Source organism: Dasypus novemcinctus, chromosome 4 (genome assembly GCF_030445035.2).
Source record: "Dasypus novemcinctus isolate mDasNov1 chromosome 4, mDasNov1.1.hap2, whole genome shotgun sequence".
In the NCBI taxonomy this organism is placed as follows: domain Eukaryota; kingdom Metazoa; phylum Chordata; class Mammalia; order Cingulata; family Dasypodidae; genus Dasypus; species Dasypus novemcinctus.
Genome location: NC_080676.1, coordinates 142,660,788 through 142,681,089, shown reverse-complemented (window position 1 = coordinate 142,681,089; position 20,302 = coordinate 142,660,788). Strand labels below are relative to the sequence as shown.

General features: G+C 38.9%; 1 pseudogene; it reads right to left on the bottom strand.

Moving 5' to 3' along the window:
• Nucleotides 1–16,151: 16,151 nt before the first annotated feature.
• On the bottom strand, nt 16,152–19,926 carry LOC101414611 (BAG family molecular chaperone regulator 5-like; annotated as a pseudogene).
• Between the last annotated feature and the right edge of the window lie 376 nt (nt 19,927–20,302).

Sequence of the window (20,302 nt, the reverse complement as noted above, 5' to 3'; positions counted from 1 at the left end):
ATTAAATATTAAGGGAGATTTTTATTTGCCACAATTTATTAAATGTAAATGGTTTCAGATCTACCAGTGCATGAAGAAGTCTTAGAAACCATTATGGAAGGTTAAAAAAAAAGCACTTTGAGTCATTATTAGCAGCAATCAGTCCAGAAAGTATGGAATCAACCCTGGAATTAACATCATTAGATTTATTTCCACAACTTTAAACGATGAGCTATTTAAAATGTATAGAAACTAATTTCACTTATGGATTGTGCTGGGCTGGACTGTGTACCCCAGTCTGGATATGCTCTTGGCCTTAGTCTGCATTCTGGTAGATGTGGACCTATTGCAAATAAAGATCTCTTCGATATGTTACTTCAGTTAAAATGTGGCCCAACTGAATTAAGTTGGACTTTCCCAGATTATTGGAGTCTTTTATAAGCAGAGTGAAAATCAGGAGAAAGAAAGCCACCTGGAGGAGCCAAAAGCTTGGAGTCAACAGAACCTGGACAAGGAAGGAGAATATGCTGCCACGTGCATTTGCCACATGACAGAAAAGTCAAAGACTAAGGGTCACCAGAAGCCACCCCCCAGAATGCCACAGCATCCTGGGAAAAAGCATGACCTCACTGAAAACTCATGTTTGAACTTCTAGCCTCAAAACCATGGGCCAAAATCTCTCATGGGTATATGCCAACCCATGGCATGGTATTTGTTCTAGCATCTAGGAAACTGAAAAACATAGATCAAAATTATTCATGTAGTAGGCAAAAGATTTTGAAAGAGAAACTCTCAAATTTATGCATAAAAATTTCTTTAAAAAATATTTTTATGAAGTCATGACATGTAGGGTCTCATTCTGCTCAATCAAAATATGAAACACAGCATGGGAAGAATGTAAAGGAAGGAAGTTAAAAGGAGAATATAGTTAATGAACTGGCCAGAATTTTTTCTTATTTTTATTTTTACAATTTCTATCCTCTCCTAGATATCCCTCATATCTTTTGACAGGTTGGTGTCTTGATAGATCTAAAGCATACCCCAGTTTGTCAGAATTTTATTAAGACATTATACTATCAGAAAATTTTAATTTCATTTGGATATTAGAAAATATGTTACAAAATTTTAGAGTAGGTGTATTCCTGTGTCTATAAAGCTAAAAATTTAGGGAAAGAAACTGAAATTCTAATCTAGGTTTTACCCTGTTCTTTTTCCATTTCCCAATATCACTCCCATATTAGTGACCAAAAATCATGCCTCCATGAAAGAGCCAGATATATATTATATATATAATCTAAAGGCATGAAGTGTTCTGTGAGTGGAGACAGCAGCCTTGCATGGTTTTTAGCAAACCTTGACCTCATTAGCAGTAAGATTTATACAGCAAAGTTGAAAACACATTGCATAAGTTACACAAATTGATGTAACATTTTTATTGAAACGCTCTGCCAGCACTTTAGAACAAGAAGGTCAAACAAGGCAAGTGAAAATTAGAATGTTCAACTCACTCTTGCTATATATATATACTAAAAGTATTGCATCTTACTAGTTAAAACGACTTAAAATATGGTCCAATTTGGCTTCCCTATTGTGACATGTTTATGAATAGTTTCACCAAAACTGCTGCCTTGAAAGCATTTTCAAACGCTCATGGAAATACCCTGATGAAAAATAATTTTTCTTCCAATAGAGTTGCTCTTTTTTGTGGCTCATTTTCACTTTCTACTTATTTCTAAGCAATATCTAAATGAGAAATCAACTACTCCACTTCAGATACAAGATCAAAAGATTTTGGTAAAATCTGAAGCACATAGAACATTCTATCCATCCAACCCATTCAATTAATATGCATTCATCCCTGCATTAGTCAGTCAAAGGGCTGCTGATGCAAATTACCAGAAATCTGTTGACTTTTATAAAGGGTATTTATTTGGGGTAGAAGCTTATAGTTACCAGGCCATAAAGTGTAAGTTAGTTCCCTAACCAAAATCTATTGTCACGTGTTGGAGCAAGATGATTGCTGAAATCTGCCAGGGTTCAGGCTTCCTGGGTTCCTCTCATCCTGGGGCTTGTTTCTCTCTGGGCTCAGCTCCTATGCTCTCTCCACAAGGCCTTCTATAGACTATCAGGCAAATGGCTCATCTCTCTTCCCAGGGCCTCTGCTTTGTCCAACTGAGCCTCTCTCCTTCCTCATGTATCTGCTTCTCTATGTGTTTACTTTCAGGTTCCAGGATGAAAGCTCCAAACTCCCTACTCTGCATTGCAGTTTCTTTGTGAGTCTCCATCCACCAAAGGGGTGGGAACTCAACATACTGCTGACTTGGCAGAATCAAAGCCTCAATCATTATTTAAACAAGTAAAATTGAAATATCTGTCCTGGGTTCCTTTCTTCCTGGGGCTCTTTTCTGTCTGGGTTCAGCTGCTCAGGGCTCTGGTCTTTGCAGCTGAAAACTGTTAGGCAAATACTCATCTGTCTTCCCAGGGCCTCTGCTGTGTCTAAGGAGCAGTCTTTATTCCTCTTTATTCTTCTGCTGTGTGTTTACTTCCTGGTCTCCAGCTCAAAACTCCAATTAAGTCCTGTGCTTTGTTGTTTTTGTGTGAATCCCCACCCACCAAGGAGGTGGGGATGCAATGTCCTACTGATGTGGCCCAATCAAAGCCTTAATCATTATTTAATGAAATAAAAGTGAAACCTCTGAATCCAATATAATCTAATATGCCTGGAGAGACAGGCCAATTTACAAAAATAATCCAATATCTATTTTTTGAATTCATAAGCAATATCAAATGGTACAATCCCTAACCACATAACAAGTACTGTTCTGTTAGTAAAGGATACTGAAGAGAGCAGATGTTAAAAAATACTTGCTCCTATAGTTTAGATCGATTGATCAATCGATCGATAGATAGTTAGATAGACAGACATAATCTCAAAATGATGTGTGATGGAGACTGATGTGAGAAACGGTCACATAATAAATGCATGAAAGAGATAAATATTCAATGTAAGGAATTAACTTGTTAGATTGTCTATTCTTCCTTTTAAGTTCTGATTGACAATGAATTAATCATTTTGAATTAATTCAATGAGCATCACATATATATGTCATCTCATGAAAATACATTATCAACTTTATGTTCTATATGCCTTGTATTTTATGTTTATATGCATTGTTAATATATTATATATTATATATGTTATATATTATATATAAGTATTTTTATATGTGTTATGTTTAAATATCTTCTTTCTCAGTTATCATATCAAGATAATTAGATTAGATAAAATTCAAATATTCATATAAAAATTCATCAACTTTAATTTCATTATTTTACAAATTTTTGAAGCACATAAAGTTAATATTTCTCCAACACATAAATAACAAATTATTTGCCATAGTACCACAATTATGAAGTTCATATGGTTTCTTTCCCTGTGGGTATCGACTATTTCTAACAAATATTCTCTAGAGTTTATTGTGGAAATGAATAATTTTAAAAATAGCTACTTAACTGGGGTTTAGTAATGGACTATTGCACAAGTATTTATAACAAAGAACAAAGTAGCTCAACATGGGCTCATTTTTTTAAAAAAGCATGGATTTATCTGTTTATAAAAACTAGAAATAATCTACTTCGAACATCATGTTTATTTTAGCCTGAGAATGGGACTTCACCTCAATTTGGGCAAATCTTGCAATAGGCCCATGGCTGCTCTCAAAAGACTGTGGTCTTTTTTTTCCTTGACCCTGTGTAGAAAATTCACTCATTCACTCATTCACAATGACAATCTCTTATTAGAGACAAACAGATTCTCTATATGTAGAATCAAGGTCACATTAGGATTTAATCTGGTCCATTTTCTTTTTCTGGTCCTTTTAAATCCAGCAAGAGTATTGAAGAGAATTAAATATATATGTGAACAACTGACCATACTCTTGGTTTTCTGCAATTTACTCAGTATTGGAAAGAGCTGCTGTTTTAGTTTCACTGGAAAAAGCAACATACCAGAAATTCGTTAGCTTTAACAATGAGGATTTATTAGCTTAAAAGCTTACAGTTCTGAGACAGAGACAGTGAAAATGTCCAAATTAAGGCATCAGGTGATGTTCTCTCCCCAAAGACCAGATGCCAGCAATCTTGGAATCTGATGTCAATGGGAAGATATGTGCTGGTGTCTCACTTCTCTTCCAGGTCTCAATGCTTTAAGTTTCCTGGTTTCGTGTCTTCCTCTCACAGCTTCTGTGGGTTTCTCTCTGCACCTGTGCCTTCTTTCTCTGTATTCATTCAATCTATAAAGTACTTCGGTAAGAGGATTAGGGCCCAGCCTGATTCATGTCTTGCTGAGATAATCTAATCAAAATGTCTATCTGCAATAGGTTCACACCTCCAGGAATGGATTAGCTCTAAGCACATGTTTTTCTGGGACCATCTAGCATCAAACCACCACAGCTGCACATTTCCAAGTTTGATAGTGATAATATTTCCCATTTTCATTTATTTTCTAGTTGCCCATTTGAAGTCTGCAAGCCTTGACCTTCCTGAGAAAAAAGCCCAGGATGTTCAGGGGGCACTTTCTAACACCATAAAAATAGCCTGTTTTGTGACCCAACATATGGTCTATTCTGGACAGTGATCCATGTGCACTTGAGAAAAATGTGTATCCTCCTGTTTTGGGGTGCATTGTTTTATACATGCCTACTAGGTCTAATTCATTTATCAAATTGCTTAAGTTCTCTATTTCCTTACTGATCTTCCTTCTAGGTGTTCTATCTATTGATGTAAGTCGTGTGTTGAATTCTCCAACTATTGATTTAGGGACAACTATTTCTGTCTTCAGTTTTGCCAGAGTTTGCCTCATGTACTTTGGGGCACTCTGGTTAGATGCATAAATATTTATGATTGTTAATTCTTCCTTCTAGGTTGCTCCATATATACATATATATATATATGTATGTGTGTGTGTGTGTGTATACATATATATGTGTGTGTGTCTTTCTTTTGTTTCTTATAACAACTTTGTTTTATTTGGAGATACTGGAGATTGAATTCAGGACCTTGTAGAGGGGAAGCAGGTACTCAATCACTGAGCTACATGTACTCCCTAACAGCTTTGCTTTTAAAGTCTCTTTTATCTGATATTTGTCTTGACTTTTGTATATCATATCTTATTTATATAATTCTTCTTACACTTTTAGTTACTTTCACTGATAATCTTCATTTCTAGTCTCTTGTCTATGGCTCTCTTTCCTGTCTTGTACTTTCAGTCTGCAGAACTGTTATTATTTCTCATGGGACAGGTCTCTTACTAGCCAACTCTTTCATTTTCTGTTTATCTGTGAGTATCTTAAATTCTCCCTAATTCTTAAAGGTCAGTGTTACCAGGTATAGAATTCTGAGCTGGCAGTTTTAATTTTTCTTTGAATTAAATATATCATACCCAGCTTTGCACCTTAATAGTTTCTGATGAGAAATTAGTACTTATTCTTATTGGTGATACCTTGTATCTGATGAATCACTTTTCTCTTGCTGCTTTCAGAATTATTTTTTATCTTTGGCAGTTGACAATTTTATTAATATGAGTCTCAGAGTAGGTCTATTTAGATTTATTCATTTTGGAGTACATTATGCCTCTTGGACATAGATTTTTTTTTTCAACCATTACTTCCTTAAATATACTTTCAGTTCTGTTTCCCTTCTTTTCTTCTGTGACATATGTTTGAGCATCTTGTCCTGTCCTTCAGTACCCTGAGACCCTTTTCAATTTTTTCCCATTCAACTGTCTATTTGATTGCAGAAGCCCTGTCTTCCAGCTTATTTATCCTTCTACTTCTTTAAATCTGCTGTTCTATGCCTCAATGTATTTGTTAATTTCATTTACATGCCTTTCATTCCCATTAGAGTTATTTTTTTTCTTGTGATACTTTCAAATTTCTCTTTGTACTCACCGTTGTCATTTTTATTTTAATGATTTTCACCTACCCTGCCCCCACCCTGCTATTTTTGCTGTCTGTGTCCATTCGCTGTGTGATGTCTTCTCATCTTTCTCCTTTAGGATTCAGAGGGATTCGATCCTGGGTACCTCTGATGTGGAGAGAGGTTCCCTGTCAGTTGCGCCATCTCAGTTCCTGGTCTCTGCTACACTTCACTTTGACTCTCCCCTTCATCTCTCTTTTGTTGTGTCATCCTTTTGCTGCATGACTCATTTGCATGGTAACGGCTCACTGTGTGGGCATTGGCTCACCACATGGGCACTCATGTGGGCACTTGACTCACCATGAGGGCACTTGCATGGGCACTCAGTCCACTGCTCATGCATGCTTTCTCTTCTTTTCACCAGGAGGTCCCAGGGATTGAATCTGGGTCCTCCCATATGGTGGGTGGAGGCCTTATCACTTGAGCCACATCTACTTCCCACCATTGTCATCTTAATATCCATAATTTCTTTAGCTATCTCATTGAATTTATTAAGGAATTTTGTTTGAATATCTATAATTAGTTCTCTTAATTCCTATATCTCATCTAGGGGTTTATTTTCTTTTTTCAACTGGGCCATATCTTCCTCTTTCATACTAGGACTTGTAATTTGTTTTTCCCTGGTGTCATGGCATCTTGTTTTCTTTTTTTTTTTCTTTCTTTTTTTTAATTTATTTTATTTTATTTTTTTTTTAATATTACATTAAAAAAATATGAGGTCCCATTCAACCCCACCGCCCCCACCCCCCACTCCCCCCACAGCAACACTCTCTCCCACCATCACGACACATCCACTCTACCTGGCAAGCACATCTCTGAGCATCACTGCACGCCGTAGTCAACGGTCCACATCATAGCCCACACTCTCCCACGCTCCATCCAGTGGGCCCTAGGGGGATCCACAATGTCCCATAATTGTCCGTGAAGCACCACCCAGGACAACTCCACGTCCCCAAAACGCCTCCCCATCTCATCTCTTCCTCCCATTCCCCACACCCAGCAGCCACCATGGCCATCCTTCCCACACCAATGCCACATTTTCTCTGTGGACATTGGATTGGTTGTGTCCATTGCACATCTGTGTCAAGTGGGGGCATCTTGTTTTCTTGAAGTCTTTACTCTAGGCTCTGGTTTTCTCTTTAGCCTAGGGTTTTCTTATTAATTATTTCCCTGCCAAGGCTCCTGATCTGATTCTTGTCTATAGTATTTGGTACAATTATTGAGATTGCATTATTTGTGCATTGATTTCATCCACAGGAGAAAGCTTCTCCTCCCCTGTTCTTCCTCCAGGAATGTTAATCTGTTCTGTTTGTTTTTTATTTACTGCTCTATATTTTTATTATTCCTTTCAATTTCTCTAGCTGCTATTCCCTGGAGGGCTAATTATGGTAGTAGGGAACCCCTGGACACACCTTTTTTCCCAGATATGTTTTCCCTTCCACAACAAGTTGTGGGACCCACAAAATGGATATTGATCATGCCCTATGTGTCCAGGGTGGGTGGCCCCAAAATTTGTCAAACTTCTTTTTGACTCCCTGAATCTGCACTTTCCTGACATATCTGGCAGGTCATGCTCTTTAAACAGCTTTTCCTTGCTGCTTTCAGGTTGTGTTGCACCTTTACTTCTCAGCTGCATTAGGTCCTGTCTAGGGCATAGTTGGGACTGAGGCTGCTAGGCACATCTGGATGAAAATGTTTCACAGATTCCATTCCTGGTGATCTGTGTTCTAATCAACCTTCACAACCTTCACTTCACTTCACTTCACTGCTATACTTGGGGACAGTTGCCCTTCAACAAGCTGTTCCCCACCACTCCAAGAAGGCATTTTGTCTCTAAATCTACCCCTCCTCTGCAGAGGCAGTGTTAAAACAGAGGCTCCCTATATTTTTCGGACTGGGTGGATTTAATCTGTCCACATTTTCCCAAGAAACAGTTCAAATTCCTCCCATCTTCCTTTCCTCCTGGGTTTGGAACCAGAGAAGTAGCTGTAAATGCCTTTCTGTACTTGGCAGGTTTAAACTCTGTGTTTCTCCAAGAAACGGCTCAAACTTCAGCTCATTCCTAGTCCAGCTATGATTGGATGGAGATGGGACCACCAGCTGTCTTCTGGTCTGGGATGGCTGAAACTGAACTTTTTGCTCCTAGAAACTGATCAAACTTTGCTCACTTTCCATTCTTGCCACAGTGGGTTCAGAGCAGTGACTGGAGATGCTTTTCTGTACTGGTTGGGTTTTAAACTGTAACTGTTTCTCAAAGAAACTGCTCAAATTTCAGCTCAATCTCCTGCCATGGATGGGGCTAGAGTAGATGAAACTAGCAGTCTTCTGGTCTGGGCTGATGGAAACTGACCTCATTGCCCCTAGAAACACATCAAATTCCACCCACCTTCTTCTTGTGCCAGGGGTATGGTCAGAGCAGTGGCTGGAGACACCTTTCTGTTCTGGGCGTGTACAAAATATCCACATTTCCCCAAGTTAACTGCCAAATTTCAGCCCTCCCCCTTCCCAGCTGGGGCAGTGTTGTAATCAAAGTCTGTATGTTTTCCAGTGAACCCTGCTTCTACTCCTGTTGAGGACATAGTTAAAATGGAGACTTACAGCTTCTTTCTAACTTTGGCAGCCAAAATTTCCTATCAATAGCCATGCATCCAGCATTGTCCTATTCCCTGCTTTGGGGATGCAGAGCTTCCAGTTCCACCCAAGGAGTAGTCCCCATGGTGAACCACCATGCTGGTGTGAATGGGCACCAGCCTCTGCAATGTGGAGGCATCTATTCATGAATTTTCACTGCATATTTTCAGTCTACTCTTTGTGCTCTTCCCTGGATGATATACATCTTCTGGTCTCTGGAGCCCCCCAAAGAGGTGTGTTAGACAGCTCCTGATTGTTTGCAAGCTGCCCTGGAGGATAAGGAACACTTAGATCTCCTTACTTTTTTGTCATCTTGGATCATCTCCCACAAAGGATTATTAATTCTATTTAATATATAGAGATTTTCTTGGACATGAGGATATCATATGTGTCAGTATCTTTTTTCCAAAGAAACTGAACCCAACATAATGCGTGTGTGCATATGTATATGTATTTGTATGTGAATATGTATGTATATTCACATATGCATATGTATTTTTTACATTTACTTTAAAGAATTGGCTCATGTGATTGTGGAAACTGGCAAGTCCAACTTTCATATGGGAAACTGGTAGGTCGAAAATTATGGTAAGAGTTGACGCTGAAATCTTGAGTCCAAAATCCGTGGAGGAGTCCACTAAGTTGGAAACTCAGACAGGAGTAGAGGGATTTGTCTTGAGACAGAATTTCTTCTTTTGGAAACCACAGTTCTTGCCTTAGGTCCCTCAGCTGAATGAGGACCACTCACATTATCCAGGGTTATCACTTTTACTTAAAGTCAACTGTTTGTGAATATGAATCACATCTACAAAATACCTGCACTGCAACATTTTGGCCATGTTTGAACAAAAAACTGAACACTATAATTTAGTTAGAGTTCTCCAGAAAAAGAGTCAACAGAAGACATATGTGGGTATTTATATTTGAATAATAAGATATATATTATAAGAATTGACTCATATGACCATGTGGATTTACAAGTCCAAATTTTATAGGGCAGACTGGTAGCTGGAAACTTTGAAAAAGTGCTACTATCAAGTATTAACTACATTATATCCCTTCAGATATAATTTGTTTTTCATTTATAATATCCATACTATCTTTCAAATGTTATCTATCCTTTAACATAAAAGCCATGCTATTATTTATTTATAAATTAATACATTTTAAATAAAATATATGTCAATTTATGATGTAGTAATTTGTGATAGAAAATGAATGCTTCTGCTAAAAACGATTATGAAAAACAGATAAAAATACAAAAATCCTTTTAGAGAAATGCAATGGGAAAACTTCTGAAGCAAAGAAGACTTGAAGGGATAGATTGAAAAGAAAGACAAACCTTATGAAATGAATATTCCTCACCTCCTTTTTCTTTTAGGGCATTGTGTATTTCTGGGTCCAAGGCAATAGTCTGAAGATTCTGACATTAAAGGAATGGTAAGGAACTAAGAACACAGTTTTGACCAAGACATTTGCTAAATTCTGAACCTGCAAAGGGCAGGAGGCTCATTATCCATGCAGTTGGGAATTTGTGACAAATTTAATGCTACTGAGAAGAAAAGGATTAGAATCTTGGAATTGCCAAGGGAGCAGTCATGGGAAACACTGAAAATTATTATTTGGAATCTGTGACAGTTTGAAGTGCTTTTATGAATCCCAAAAAATAAAAAGATTACTTTTTTGAACTAGACCCTTTTGATTGAACTACAGCAATGAGGCATGACTCAGTTGAGTCTCTACCCACTTACCGCATCTTATGTAAATGGAGACATAGAAGGGAAACATAGGAAAAGGGAAGTCTGCCATTTTTGATCCATGTCAGAGAGGACTTGAGGATCTCAAGCAACCAAAGCCTGAACATGAAGTCCCAAGGATGCTGGGTACATAGAGCAGCTCAAGGCTGAAGAGAGGAGTTATATGCCTGATAACCCACAGATGAACTCTGGAAGAAAGCAGAGAAGCCGACACTGAAAGAGGAGGCCCGGAAAAAGAAAAGCCCTAAGACATATTCCTGGTTGTCCACAGCTGAGTTCCAGGAAACAGTGCATTTTGGAGGAGAAAGGAGGGACCTCCACAGAGATCAGACACTATCTTGCTTCACCACGTAGCAGGACACCAGCATCACCAGTAGCTGGCTTTGGTGAGAAAACATCTCTGCTGATGCCTTCATTTGGACATTTCATGGCCTCAGAATGGTAAGCTTTCATACTAAATAAAATTCTCATAAAAGCCAACCCATTTCTGGTACTTTGCATTGACAACCCTGTGGCAAACTAAGAATCCTTGCAGGAATATATTCTGGAAGGGCATTGAAAAATTGTAGACCAGTCACTTTCCTGCTCAATTGCTGATTGGATTTAAGTAATCAATTTTCACTTTATTGATTCATTTTAAAAATGTTACATCCTTTGTTGTACTTTTATTTTGTTTCATAAAAATGACCACTCATTTAGTACATTTAAACATACCAGTTCATTAACTACAAGTTCTGTAGGTCAGAAGTCTGGAATGGTGTTGTTGGTTTCTCTGCTCAACATATTAAAAGGCTAAAGTCATGGTGTTTTCCAGGCTAAGGACTTGTCTGTAAGCACATTTTTATTGACAGAATTCAGTTCCTTGCATTTATAAGACTGAGGTCCCACATTATCAGAAGGTAGAAACCAAGTTCCTTGATTGAGCTACTCTGTATTCAAGCCAGCAATGGTGTGTCTAATTTTTCTCATGCTTTAAATCTCTTTCTTTTCTGCAACCACCTGAAAAAAAAAAATCTCTCTGCTTTTAAAGGGCTCATGTGATTAGACCAGACTCATTTAGATAATCTCCCATGTTAAGGTAAATTGTGCTGAATATAACCTAATAATTGGCAGTAAAATCAATTATAGTCATAATCCCTAAGATTATGCAGGTTATATAAAGTAAATCTTGAGAACATCTTAGAATTCTGCTTAACGAATTTCATGCTTTAGTCCCAGCCATTTATATTCTCCCAAATGAAATATATATCATATTCCAAGGCCCTGAAAATTCTCATCCTATTACAGGCTCATTTCAAAGTCCCAAATCCCATTATCTTAGTCTTTTAAATCAGGGAATCCATTAAGGACTGGGATAAATCTACATAATTAAAGGGACAACTTATCTTTCACCTAATATCTTTTCTGAAAAGAAATATGTAGATTCTCTCCATATTTTCATTTACAATACCCAACATGTAGCCACAAATAATCCATAAAAGGCAGAAAAATAGTCATGTGAATGAAAACCAACTTTAGGTGTTCAAATATAGAAGTTATTTGACCAAATATTTGAGATATTTGTAATTATATATTCAGTAAAATGAGATAAAATGGTTAAATAAAGGAAACAAAGGGATTTTCACCAGAGAATTGAAGTCTATTGAAAAATTATAATTGAAATAATAGAAGTGGAAAAGTAAAGTATGTGAAATTAAGAAATCAGTTGATGAGTTCACTAGTGAATTAGAGACATCATAATAGAGGGCTATTCAACTGAAAACAGGTAAATAAAAAATTTATGTATTTAAGCACAAACAGTATTTTTGCATTTAAAGTTTCTGCTTAGTGACTCTTTTAGTTTGCCAAAGGACTAACAATACAAAGTACCAGAAATATATTGTGTTTTTTTAAATAAGGATTTATTTGGGGTAAAAGCTTACTCTTCTGAGGCTATGAAATGTCCAAATTAAGGCATCAGCTGAGATGTTTTCTCACCAAGTCAGCTGCTGGTGTCACATGGTAAATCGAGATGACCACTGATCTCTGTCAAAGTCTCAGTCCTCTCCTCCATAGTCTACCATCTCCCAGAGCTCAGATGAGGGCAACCAGATATAGGACTTGTTTCTTTCTGGGCCTCCTCTCTCAGTCTCAGCTGCTCTGCTTTCTTGCCAAGTTCAGCTGTGGGCTATCAGGCATATGGCTCCTCTCTCCTTGGACTTCAGCAGCTTGAGCCTCTTGGGGGTTTCTCGCGTTGGAGTTCAGCTGTGGGTGGAACTGGAGTCCATTTCCTTACATTGCAGGGTCAAAAATGGCACCTTCCTTTTTCTGGTTCTGGGTATGCCTTTCTCTGAGTCTCTGTTTATATCAAACCCAGCAAGAAAGCAGAAACTTAAACTAAGTCATACCTCATGATGTAGGCCAGTCAAAAGTGTTTCATACCTATAGGAATTGATTAGTTCTCTTTGGGGATTCATAAAAGGATTTCAAGCTCTCACATTTATTATTAAGAATTATGCTGTTTTATACATTTTTTCATATCTTTTTTTTGGTACAGATGTACATATCTCTTCTGGGTATATAGATAATAGTACTGGTTCAGATTTAAGGAATACTGCCCAAGGATTTCCCAAAGTCTTTGTACAAATGTATAAAAAAACCATCACTCAATGTGGTGGTTTGAAGTTGTATATAGCTCAGAAATCATAGTCTTAAATCTTATTTATTCCTTATGAATTCCTGTGAACTCATTGTAAATAGGACATTTTGATAAGATTTCCTTAGTTAAGGTGTGACACACTTCAAGAAGGATTTGTCTTAGCCTTATTACTAGAGACCTTTATAAGTGGAATGAAATTCAGACAGAGAAGAAAACAAGGAAGGTAAGAGACTGTACATTAATGAAAGTCAGAAGAGAAGAGGCAGAACGGGAGACATCAGCACCTGTTTTGACATGTGACAAAGGAGCCAAGGATTCCTAGCAGCCAGCCCAGAATATATAATCTTTGGGGAGAAAGTATGACCTTGATAAAGACTTGATTTGGACTTCTTTTAGCCTGAAAATCCAAAGATAATAAATTCCCACTCCTGAAGACAAGCTATTTGATGATATTTGAGCACTGTAGGAAACTAAAACAAACTTTTGACCAGGAGAGCAGGATGTTATTATTACAAATACCAAAGAAAAAGTGGAAGTGATTTTGGAATTGGGTAATAGGTAGAAGCTGGAAGAATTATGAGGTGCTGAAAAGACCTAAATTGCTTTGAAGAGACTGCTGGTAGAAATATGGATGAAAAAAATTCTTCCACCAAGGCCTTAGAAAGAAATGTGTTACTGGAAGCAAGCAAAGGTATTCCTTGTTTTAAAATGGCAGAGAAATTGGGGGAATTGTGTTCTGATATCAGAAGGAATACAGAAGTGGAAAATGGTGAACATGAGGATTTAACTGAAGAGATTTCCAGACTTAAAATGGAAAGTGTTTTTTTTTTTCTTTAAGTCCTCTAAAATGCAAGAAGGAAGGGATAAACTGAGAACTGAATTCCTGTACATAAAGAAACTGGAAAATGATAGTTTGGAAAATTCTTTGCTACTGGAAAGTGAGTCTCCAGAACATAGTGTCCTTCTGAGGGTTTAACTGAACATGGAACCAGCCCACAATTTCCATGCAAGTGATGATTGAAAGTACAATTATCCAGGAAAAATATGTAGAAAGTCCTTTTTGTCTGATGGTATGGACCTCTATGAACTACATGAAATTCTGACAAGATGTTTTATATGAGCTGAACCACTGCCAGCATGGACTAAAAGAGACAGAGAAGGGACAAATTCAAGGAATAATCACTTTAAGGGTAGAATCATGGAAGCTGAGTGCTGGACCAAAGGCATCTTCTTGACCAAGAGAGTGGACCTACCCATGGGTGTGGAAAGGGTGAGTCTGCCTCAGGGTTTGAAGAGAACAGATCTTCCACTCTATTCAGGAAGAGCCTGGCCACCACTCCAACGCTCTCGGAGAGTGGAACTTTTTCTGTGGGGATGGCAAAAACCCTGGCCACCATCTTGATGCTTGAAGAGGCTGGAGTTCCACTCCAGTGTTTAGAAAGAGCATGGCTGCTGGGCAAGTGTTGGAAGTTATGCGGCTCTCATTCTGTCAGGCCCAGAGCACAAAACATCATTCCACAGATGACTCTCAGACCTTGAAATCTAGTGGAGTGTAGCTGGCTTTTGAAATTAAGACCCATGATCCCACTTGTCCTACCAATTTCTCCCTGTGTGAACAAAGATGTTAATCCTATTGCCTGGCCCTCCATTAAATATTGGAAGTAGATAACTTGTTCTCTAGGTTTCACAGGTCCACATACAGAAAGATATTATGTCCCAGAACAGACCATAGTACCCATAACTTTGATGAGACTTTGTCTTGGCACTGTTTCTGGAGTGACATAAGGCTTTTGGGATGTTGTGATGGAATGAATATATATTGCAGATTGAAAGGACATGCTTTTTGGGAGTCCAAAGGTTGTAGTGTGGTGGTTTGAATCTGTATGTAGTCCAGAAAAACCTGTCTTAAATCTGATCCATTACTGTGGTTGTGAGCTCATTGTAAGTAAGACCTTCTGATGAAACTATTTCAGTTAAACTGTGACCCATCTCAAACAGGATTGGCCTTAATCCTATTACTGGAGTCCTTAATAAGCAGAATGAAGTTCTGACACAGAGAGAAAAAGCCACAGGAAACAAGAGTCTGACAGTGATGGAACTTGGAATAGAAGGGAGAGACCAGGAGACACCATCATATGTTTTGCCATGTGACAGAGGAGCCAAGGATTGCCAACAGCCAGTCCCAGAATGCCACAGTCTTCAGGGAGAAAGCAGTGCTTTGATTTGGAATGTTTTTAGCCTCAAAACCCTAAGTGAATAAGTTCCCATTATTTAAGCCAACCCAAACCCATTTCATGATATTTAGTGGTGTAGCTTAGGAAACTAAAACATTCCGCATCCTCTCTCACACTTGATATTGTCAGGTTTTTAATTGTGACTATTAGTGTGAGTTTGCATTGATATCACATTGTGGATTTACTCATAATTAGAATAAAGTACATTATTTCCTAATGTCAAATTAACCTTGCTTTCATGAAATAGTTTCTTAAATCTAAATATATTGGCTTTTAGACATATTCCAACACATACAAATGGATTTGATTTACTAAAATTTTAGTATTTTTACATTTAATTGAAGTTGAACAAGTATTAGATTTATGGAAGAAATAGTCAAAAGAACAATACCCAGAAATGTTTATAAGACCCTCTATGTGCATGTGCAACCTTTTAGTTTCTAAAACAAGTGTCTATGCATTTACATTTTTAAATAAATGTTAGTATATAAAAAATTGAATAAGCTTTACTCAAATCACATAACTAAACTCTTTTCTGGGTTCAAGTGCATAATATCTTCCTGATTATATTTAAATTATGGATTATCAGAGTTATAAACTGCCCTATTTTTACTCTGTAAAATCCAATGGCATACCTCACAATCAATTATAAGTTCTAATAAAATCAATGCATTTAAAATGAATGTTTTCTGCCACAAAGAAGCATGGTTTTTAAGAGCAACAAAACTAAATTATACCATGCTATATTGGAAAGTATAATGGACTAGGACTCTATATCTTGAATCTACAAGTTATTTTGTAAGTCAGTCAAATTTTCAGTCTCAGTCTAAGAAATTCAGGAATAATGGTTTTCTTACTTGTCACTACACTAGGACTGATAATAAGCTGATACAGCAACTGCTATATATATATTTTTTTTTTTTTTTACTTAGCAGACACAGTCATTACATTTATTTTAATAACTACTTCGGGATGGGTTGACAGAATCATCTGAGGTCGATGCTGACGGAAGGGTAAAGGAAGCAGACGTTCCCAGCCGTTTCTTGTGTGAGCATGGAGTATACTGTTTAATGCAGACCCAAGGCCATACTTTTTTTGGGGGGGATGGGGAGTAGGTTTTCCATCCATTACAGAGTCTTTTCATGTTAAGATCATAAAACACAATACAAGGTGACAAGCTCAGTTCAAAATGACATGCAGCAGCCCGCGTTCACACAAACAGCATCCAGGAGCCCCGAGAACAGCCGGAGCTGGCTCCAGGGCTCACTGTGAGAAGGCTGATCAGGTACAAGCAACGCAGACAGATCGAAAACAGGAAAAAAGTCATGCCTCAGCAGTCACTCAAGGTCAACTCAGTAGGTTAGGCTACCAAAATAACCCAGTGAAAACTTCAAAATGACCGTGGACGAGTTCAGCATCCTATACTCACACACAGGGCTGGAAGCTTAGTAATATCCGGCGTCTCTATATGTTAAAAAAAAAACACACTTTAAAAAGAACTACAGGTGAAAAGTCTGCTTTCAAAGAACAGATACTGTTATGGGAAATGTTAATACTTAACTTGCAAGAGCTAAATTAAAAACTAAATGGTATGATGGTATAATAATGAATAGCCTTGATTAAAGGTGCTCTAATTTAAAAGCTCTTCAGGATAGTACAAGCAGATTCATAAAAGCAATCCTACGACTACTGTGGCCAGAAGGCAAGCACTTAGGACCGGCAGGTGGAAGTGCTCTGCCCCATGCCCCCGACTTCCCCTTGGTCTATCGCTCCAATGATTCTAGAACATTTCTAGTAGGGAAGATGAGGGCTTTTAATTATCGGGCAATACTGAGAGGCAAAGAGGATCTGTTTAGGTCTCGGGACTGTTCCTTTATCCATCATGTTTTAGATGTTTAAAATGACAACTTCCCCACACAGTTACCAGATTAATTCAAAGCTCTGAGGGGAACTCTCAACAAGACAGGATATTCTGTGGAAGGTGCCTGTTAAATCAGAATACTGGGACCAAGCTGTTATGAAGGCACTTGAGAACTCTGGGTGATTCTTCCATTTGCATCCATAGGCAACCATAAAACTGGATCCTCAGAAAGTATTTCCAGAAACATATAAACCCTTTAGCAGAAGAAAAACATTACATGCACCAATACATTTCAATGGCTTTTTAGGCAATGAAGAAACTTCCACACACCGAAATGAGACCTACGGAGTTGGGCAGGGACCTGGAGCAAGCAGCTTTGCTACTCGGTTCCAGAGTGGACGTTTAAGCTGCCCTCTGTGGACAGCTCCTTCCTCTGACAAGCTGTGAGGATCTGGTTCTGCAGGTAACTCAGTTTCTGCTCTAACATGCTGTAAAAGAGCACTGGGCTCGTTTAACAGGCTTGTCCAGTACACTTGGCCATGGGCACTAGTTTTGCTTTCCCTATCTAACCACAGGCTTCCTTTGCTTTAGAACTTCATTTAAATGTTCCAATCCGGACTGATTACAAAGGAAAACTTGGTTTACAAACAAAAACAACTTCAAGGTATTTAATAGCTGGTGTTTTATCCTTTCAATAAATTCTCATTTTTTTTACTATTACTTTTCATAATTTTATATCATAAACAAAAATAAGATAGCCCCCCTCTAAATGCAGAGTATGGGGGGGAGGGGGTGGGAACGAAACAGACACTTTTTCAAATGAAACATATTTACAAAAGAACAGAACTTAAGTCAAAATCATCCAATGAACACATAAACAAACAAAAACCCTCCACCCTATTAAACTTGGTATGCCCAAATCAGGATTTCTAAATGAAGCAGATCTTTCTGCTTTACTCAGCATATTAATATACTTCATTTTGTGGCTTTGTGCTTGGACCTTACTCCTAGCTATTGAAAAATGTCCCCTTTTCTCATAATTTTTCTAGTATTGTGTAAGGTTATATCTATTTTTTGAGATTGTGAAATATCTGCATTTAAATGCTTGGACAAAGCCATTTAAAAATTAATTACAAAAGCTGCCTCTATTTCGTATTTTGATAATAGGAGAAAAACATGCCAAAACCAAAACCAATCAACAAACAAAACCATACCACATACAGATAAGGACCCAGATGGAAAAAGTAATGTGCTGTAATATTGTTTTCACAACATCAAAAGCAGCAAAGATACTGAATATAATTTGCTTAAATCATAAATACCGAGGTTAAAATAGGTATGTATAAATCATATTTAGGCTCAGTGAACTGAAAGCTCTCTATAAATACATAGAAGTATGTACAAAGTGCAGAACAAGGGATGGCAGGCGTGAGGCCTGGGGCATTTCAGTACTCCCACTCGTCGGATTTCAGGTCGAGATAGCTGAGAATGTTCTGGGCCAGCTTCACCGCCTGCTTCCTGGCAGCCTTGCACTTCTCCTCCCCCTGCGGGTCCACGGCGTCCAGGGCCAGCAGCTGCTTGGTGAGCAGCTCTTCCAGCCGGATGTAGTTCAAGTCCAATTTCCCCCAAACGAGAGAACCTCCTCTTGGATCTCTGACAAGTTCCCGAGGACACTCCAGACTGCCTTATGGGACGGGTGCTCCTCGCAGACCAACGCCTGTCTCTTGCCCAGGGCTTCCTTCAGGTCGATGTAAGTTATGAGGGTCTGCACCTCAATCACCGCTCTTCTCCTGGCTTCCCGGATGCAGGGGTTCTTCTCGAGACTGACCTCATCCAACTGTCCAATCAGACCCTGCAGCTCTGTTTTGCAGCTCAGGTACAATTCAGAAGGATTCTGTGCCTGAAGAAGTTCATTTTTTATTTCTCTCATTCTCTTGAGGACCTTTTCAATTTTTAAAATGGAATGATTCTGTCCCAGGTCAAACGCATACGTAGTGTCTGCTTCCTCCTCTAAATCCAAATACTTCAATAATTTGTTGATATCTTCTACCACCTCCCTTCGATAATTCCTGATTTCTGTACGCCCGCACACATCTAAAGCATCGAGATCAGCCATCAGGCCTGAGAGCACACACGACAAGTGCCTGCAAGTCTCGTTGTCGTTGTTCACTCCCATGAGAAGTGCGATCAGAGTGCCTCTCGCCTTGTTCACGTCACACATCACAGAGTTAATTTTGGAGACTGAAGGGTGGGCATCTTCGGAAAGCGGCAGGGAAGGCTGCCTCTTCAGGCAGTCTTCAATGATCTCCTGCACCACACAGATTTTGGTTAGAGTGTGATACCTCGCTTTCCGCAGGGAGACCTTGCCTCCAGTTTTCACATGTGTCAGCCTGAGAATGACATCCTGGATGCCTTCCTCGAATTCATCAGTCACAGAGTTGCCTCCGCTATAGAAAGGCACTATCTTCTCTTTCACGAGGGACTGGGCTTCCTTAAAAATGTTCTGTATTTCCACTCATTGCGGGTGTTTTGCATTCTGCTCCAACTCTTTGAGAAGACCTTCCGTTTCCCGTGCAGCCCTCTTTCTGGCTTGCTGGATGTCTCCTTTCCCTTCAGTGTCTACAGAGTCTATTTCGAAAAGCTGTTGTGTTAGAATCCTCTCCAGTTTCTTGTAATTCTTGTCATCAGACACGCCACTGAAGCCAATTACTTGCTGTTCTATACTTTTTACTTCCTTTTGGATTTCCTGAAGCCTACTGATGGAAGGATGTTGGTTTCCCATATCCATATTTTTGTTGTGTTCACTTTCACAAGCACTCGCCGCACCCCCAGCGCCAGCCGCCAGCCGCCCGGCACCGCAGCTCACAATGGCCGCCCCCGCGCACTCGCGCGGCCCGCCGCGCCGCCCCCACGGCGCCCCGGCCCCCTCATGGCCCCGGGAAAGCGCACGGTCGGCCGCTCCGCCCAGCAACTGCTATATAATAGATTTAGCAATTACTTGTTTAAAATAATTTGATGAATGAACAGATAATTTTTTTTTTAAAAGATTTATTTATTTATTTAATTTTCCCCCCTCCCCTGGTTGTCTGTTCTTGGTGTCTTTTTGCTGCGTCTTGTTTCTTTGTCCGCTTCTGTGTCTTTCAGAAGCCGGGTGCACTCCTTGCGCGTGGGGCTCCCCCACGCGGGGACACCCTTGCGTGGCACGGCACTCCTTGCGCGCATCAGC